We start from the raw sequence: 5959 nt of genomic DNA, 5'->3' as shown, positions 1-5959 counted from the left end.
ATCGCCGAGTTCTTCCGCGTTGAGGAGTTGCTGCAAGCGGCTTCTCACGGACACGGTTTTGCGTGTGAGCACTATGGGCTTGAAACGGTCGTAGGGTGCAGCCGGATGTGGGGCTCTCATGACGTCATCGAACTAATCAGCTACCTCCGAGGAAAGCGCTGAGACGATATGCAGGCACATCACTCGTTGCGATGTGATGCGCCGCACATCGAAGAGGACTTCTACTTGCATTAACCATAGGGCGGGATTCTTCGGCCAAAACGGCGGCAGCCGCAGATGGGCATTGGAAATGGCGTCCATGGCAGCGCTTGGGGCAGGAGTGTAGGCCGTCACTGTTGACTGGGGCTGAGGAGCAGGGGCGTCGTTGCTGGATGCTGCAGTGTTCGTTTCATCTTCCATTAGCGTGTGCTTGCTACGTCCGGGTGACCAGGCTATAGACGAGGCAACCTAAAGTTTGCCCGCGCGGCACCAGCGCCGAATGCTCCCCTAGCGGCCCGATGGAAGTTTCGAGGGTCGTCGCTGCGCGAGCGCGCGCCCGTGATCTGTTCGGCGGGAGCGCTCGTGCTGGCTCGGGCGCGTTGTTTTTGCGATGGCGAGTGCGACCTCATCAGCCAGGAAAGGTGGCACGCAATACTGCTGTATTGTTGATTGCCATAACAGCCTCGAAAACACGAAAGGTCGAACGCCGCCCGTGAAATTGTACAGATTTCCGGGGAAGCGGTACGAGAAGGTCAGACGACAAGCATGGATAATTGCAGTGCGCCGAGTCAAGTAAGCACCATACTTTCGTATTCGCGTGCAATATCGCGGCTGCTCGATGAAACGGAATAGTGATATGCCTGTTTTTGGCGCCCAACCGTTTGTTTAGTCATGCCGCGTTGTGGAATTGTGTTGACATCCGCTGCTTGTTAGCGGTAAATGCATGCGTGTTGCGACGCTGAGCTTGACGACGCGAGCTCGATTACCGGCCACAGCGGCCGCATTTCGATAGGGGCGAAATGCAAGAACGCCCTTGTTACCGCGTGCTTTGATTTTTGTGCACGTTAAAGAACCCCCGGAGGTAATAAGTATTCCTGAGACTAACCATTACAGCGTGCCTCATAATGATTTAGTGGTATTGCATGGTTTTGGCAGTTAAAACCCCCGAATTTATTTGATTCTACTGTGCCTTCACTCGCAATCGGCATGGACGAGCTTTAGAGAATTATTTCCATTTTCCAAACGCTGCAACTTAATTTACTAGTTGTGCAGGTAACAAAAGGGGACGCGCGCTAGTTTTGTCTGATAGCAGACAGCATTTAATGCAAGCCGCGGTCGTCGCGTGCGTCGGTAAGCGGCAGATCGGAAAGCAGCCGATCGAGACGTGCGCGTTATATTTGTTGTTTGGCCATGCTTTCTAAGTTCACAATATCCAAGCTTGCTTTAAGGTAATTACCACCTTGCACATTCTTGCTGATTCACTCTTCCTGCCAAAAACCTTCGTTTCCTGTAGTAGCCGGCCATCGGTGCAAGCTTACTTTAGCTGTTCGCCCGACGAGGCACTAGATTTGCTTTGGTGAGGCATGTATCTCTATTTCTTGCGCTCGTGCTGTTGGTCCTAAGGCCTGTTAACGTGGTCTGGGTTCATTTCGCGGAGCAGTCTGTACGAGCCAATCCTCATTAGCAGTGAAAACGCACCTTGCTGATTAATGCGATGAGTTGCAATGACTCCAACATCTGCATTGAATAAGGCGTGATGTACACTAAATATTTATTGCAGCATGATTCAAAGCAATATGCGCCTATGTAGTATTTAAATTGTTAATTTTGAGCAGATGTGTGTTTTGGTTGTTGTGTTCTAGGATTTCGTGCATCCTGGGAAGGAAACTGCTTTAGTGTTCTGGTGAAGCAGCGTACTGACCAGGACAAGGCAGACACACACATGAATACAAGACACTCGCTGTGCTTGTGTTTCTCCTATTTGTACTGGTCAGTGCGCTGCTTCACCAACACGGTATGATGATTAATCACCAACTCGACCAACTTCCCACATTACTGCGTTAGCTTTATAATGCAGTTCTCTTCGTGCTACGCAGTGACGTTATTGGGGCAAGAAATAGGCATCAGAAGTTACAGGCACTAGCATCTCCGAATCACCATGTATTAAAGGCATGTACAGTTTGCCAAAAACAGCTTAATTTGTGATTTGCCTGAACCTAAGCCTGAGAGGGTATAATGAGCTATAAGCTAGGCCACGTTGTTGAAAGTGGGAAGATGGTCTTTCTCGTTAGTAACGTTCCATGCTCGTTTGTGCCTAATACATGTGTTTTTTCTGTGCTCGCAGTGCTGATGACACTCCCTGGGAGCCATCCAAAAGCATGCGAATTTACAAAAACAAGCAGGCTTTGCGAAGCGAAGACATCGATAACGCTTGCCGTTGTTCGCTGACAGCTCCGCGCAAATCAGAACGAACACAAACGTGTAATTTACTAATGCTCCAGCCAAGAAATTTAGCAGCAAAAAGCGGAAGCACAAAATGAGAGCAGCCGTGTGCGCGCACTCAGCTACCGAGGAAACTAACGGCAATCGTCACCGTCCCTCCACATCTCTGCAAGTATGCATGACCGCTTTGTGCCTGCATCATATAGAAATAAAGTGGCTAAACTTCTGAACTTGGTGTATACCTCTAAATCGACATCGTATACGATCTTGGACACCTGTGACACGCACTTGGCTTTCACTGTCACATCACCGTCCACGATTTGTTGAACGCCGTACACGTGCGGAAGCAGACGCTCCCCTTTCGTGAGGTTGCCGCCACGAAAGAATCTGTCCGCGTCGGCAGCCTTCTTGAAACCGCATTGCAATCTCTGCGTCGCTGTTGCGCAAGCAGGCGATCTGCCGCTGTCGAAAACTGAGCGCCGTGAGAACGAGCAGCGAAGAAACGCACGGGCGAACCGGTGTAAAGAAAGCGGAGACCGCGCCACGGCACGACCGCGCTGCATCACATTTCCACATTGGGGGCGCTGTCAGGAGGCGCAGTAGCGCCGCCTGGCCATGGTTTTCTCGTCTATAGGGGTGCGAAATGCATCCGCTATAGACAGACGCGCTCAGAGAGAAGAGAACGAACTTTGAGAGCAACTGGCGAGCAGCCGAGCGGCGGTGAAACTGAGCCTTTATTGAACGTGTCTTCCACGCCGAGGAGACCGGCGCCACAAACATGGCGAAGTTTATACGCTAGTTGTGCAGACGCTCACGGCGGCGGCGCCGGAATCGGATCCTCTACATTAGCCATAATGGTATTAGATCACTAATTTTATACATACAGCCTACTACTTTGCTTAGATCATTGCTAAGCTTATTGACATGATTGCGCCAGGAGCGATTCTCTTGAAACTATACCCCCAAAAACTTTTGCGTTGTTACTTGTTCTACCTTTGCTTGAAATAAAACAGTTATATTAACAGGCAATCAAATGCTTCTTTGTTGGTTTAAATATTATGTATTTGGTTTTGTTGACATTCAATTGTAGTTTGTTTATGTACAGCCATTGAGATAAATCATTAAAGTAATCATTTATTTCTTTTTCTAATCATTGCAGGGTAGAATTTCCAAAGAAAAGATTTCAGTTCATTTCGGCCTTCAGTAATTTGTTCTGGCAGGTGATTCTATTGACCGATGGTGTACGGAAAAAATGAGTCATGAAAGACATTCGTTCTAAAATTCATTTCCCTTATTTCCCACTGACTATCACGTCTTTAAGATGCAAAATGAGGGGCAACAGGTATTTTTATTTTTATTTTTTATTTTCAAATACTGTTGGCCGTCTTGGCCGTAACAGGGTGGGTACAGCAAGTTCGCACATAGCGTAAAAAATGTAAACACCTTACAAACGTAAATAGTACATGAAGCAATGAATGGTGGAAATACAAGGCAAAACAAATAACCAAATACAAATACAATATTTTGGCTCAGAAATACATGTTTGTAACATTGTGATAGTGATATCGGAAGCAGCATAAAAGAAAGACTATTGTATGTATTTCTAGAATCGTGTAACAATGTTTGCACGACACTACTAAGATTAAATTTCATAAAAGGTTTTTAACGCGTTCCTCAAAGATTTTAATGCTGCTCGACTGCAAAACAGACGCCGGCAAACTGTTCCATTCCTTAATCGATCTTGCGAAAAATGAATAAGCGTACATGCCCAGATATGCTTTTGGAATTGAGAACATGCAATGATTGCTTGACCTGACGTTTATAGCCTGCCTGGGAGCAAGATAGGGTGTGGTTTCAATATTTAAGTGGCCTTTTGATAACAAAAATGAAATTTAAGTCTAGCCAACTTCCGCTGTTCAGCCAGTGGAGGCAAATCAAGCAACCGAAGCATTTAGGAAACAGAGTCAGTATGATAATACCGGGAAAGAATGAACCTTGGAGATTTTCTCTGTATAGATCTTCTCAATGCGGTTTATTAATCCTGATTGAAACGGATCCCAAATGACACTGGCATACTCTAACGTCGGTCTAATGTAAGTTAAATATGCAAGTAGTTTGACGGGTGTGGTTGCAAGCTTTAATTTTCGGCTAAGGAACCATACCTTTTTTTGTGCAGCTCCACAATTTCTGTCTATGTGTGATTTCCATCTTAAGACTTTCGATATTGTTAAACCTAGGTATCTCATCGTTTCAGCTTTAGTTAGAATTGTTGAGTTCATCTCATAATTACACTCAATAACATGCTTTGTTGTGTTTGTAACTCTGAGCATGACTGATTTAGATTCGTTAATTTTTCATTTTACTATTTGCGGCCCAGACTTCTACAGCTTTAAGGGCTTGACTAAGTGACGCCTGATCGTTTTGGTTATTTATTTCACGATATAATAAGCAATCGTCTGCAAATAACCGGATGGTTATGTCGTTACTTATGTGATGAGCAATATCATTTATGTAACTAGAAAAAGTAGTGGTCCTAAAACGGATCCCCGTGGGACGCCTGAGGTTATTTTTAATTGGTTAGATTCGTTAACATTTATTTCAACGTATTGTTTTCGATCTGTAAGATATGAGCGGATCCACATAACAACATCATAATTTCAACATCATCATCATAATTTCCATCAGTTTTTTAATTAATTCGTTATGTACGACCAGATCGAAAGCCTTCGAGTAATCTAAATATATAGCGTCAACCTGCTTTCTGTTGTTCAAGGAAGCTGAAAAATCGTTGATCGTTTCTATCAACTGTGTGACAGTCGAAAGGTGCTGTCGAAATCCGTGCTGGTTGGGAAAAAAGCTTTCTTGTCTTCAATGTAGGTGTACATTGACTTTGAAACTATGTGTTCAAGTAGTGTGCAGCGTACACACGTGAGTGAAATTGGCCGATAGTTTCCAATATGTTGCCTTTCACCAAACTTGTGAACCGGAACCACTTTTGCGACTAGTCAGTCATCTGGGACCCCTTTTTGTTTTAGTGAAGAATTAAAAATGATCTCTAGATAGTGAGCTACCCATTCCGCATATCTGCGCAGAAAGGCATTTGTTATGCCGTCTGGACCTACAGATTTCTTATCGGTAATTATAAGCAAAAGAGCTACAATGCCTTCATGCGAAACTTGAATATTAGGCATTGGTGATGTGTACGGCGATTCTAGTGAGAAGAGAGAAAGACCATCTGCAGAAATGTCAGTAAAGACAGATTGAAAAAAATCATTAAAGCATACTGCCATACGCGAGTTGTCCGACACAAGTAAGTATTTTAAGTATTTTAATGACTGGAAAACGTAGAGAGGTCGGCCGGAAAATGGAGCATCTGGCCTGCTACTCTACGTAAGGGAAGGGGAAGAGGGGAAAAAAAGGGTCACAATGGGGGATGATAATAGGAGGAACGAGGTGAAGGACACATTACAGAACTGGTATCACAGGCGTAAGTCCAGGCCCGTGTCACCTAGGAAACGTGAAAGAGCACGCATTGTCT

The 5959-nt window shown here is 45.1% G+C and overlaps 1 long non-coding RNA gene across 1 annotated transcript; it reads left to right on the top strand.

Moving 5' to 3' along the window:
- The first annotated feature begins 505 nt into the window (after positions 1 to 505).
- LOC140217187 (uncharacterized) lies at positions 506 to 2651 on the top strand. Its single transcript, XR_011893713.1, has 2 exons — positions 506 to 771; positions 2324 to 2651. It is a non-coding gene; the product is annotated as an uncharacterized lncRNA (long non-coding RNA).
- Positions 2652 to 5959: the final 3308 nt, after the last annotated feature.

The sequence above is a fragment of the Dermacentor andersoni genome, chromosome 4, assembly GCF_023375885.2.
Source record: "Dermacentor andersoni chromosome 4, qqDerAnde1_hic_scaffold, whole genome shotgun sequence".
NCBI classification, from domain to species: domain Eukaryota; kingdom Metazoa; phylum Arthropoda; class Arachnida; order Ixodida; family Ixodidae; genus Dermacentor; species Dermacentor andersoni.
The sequence above is the reverse complement of the archived record's forward strand: the minus strand, read 5'-3'. Positions and strand labels throughout refer to the sequence as shown.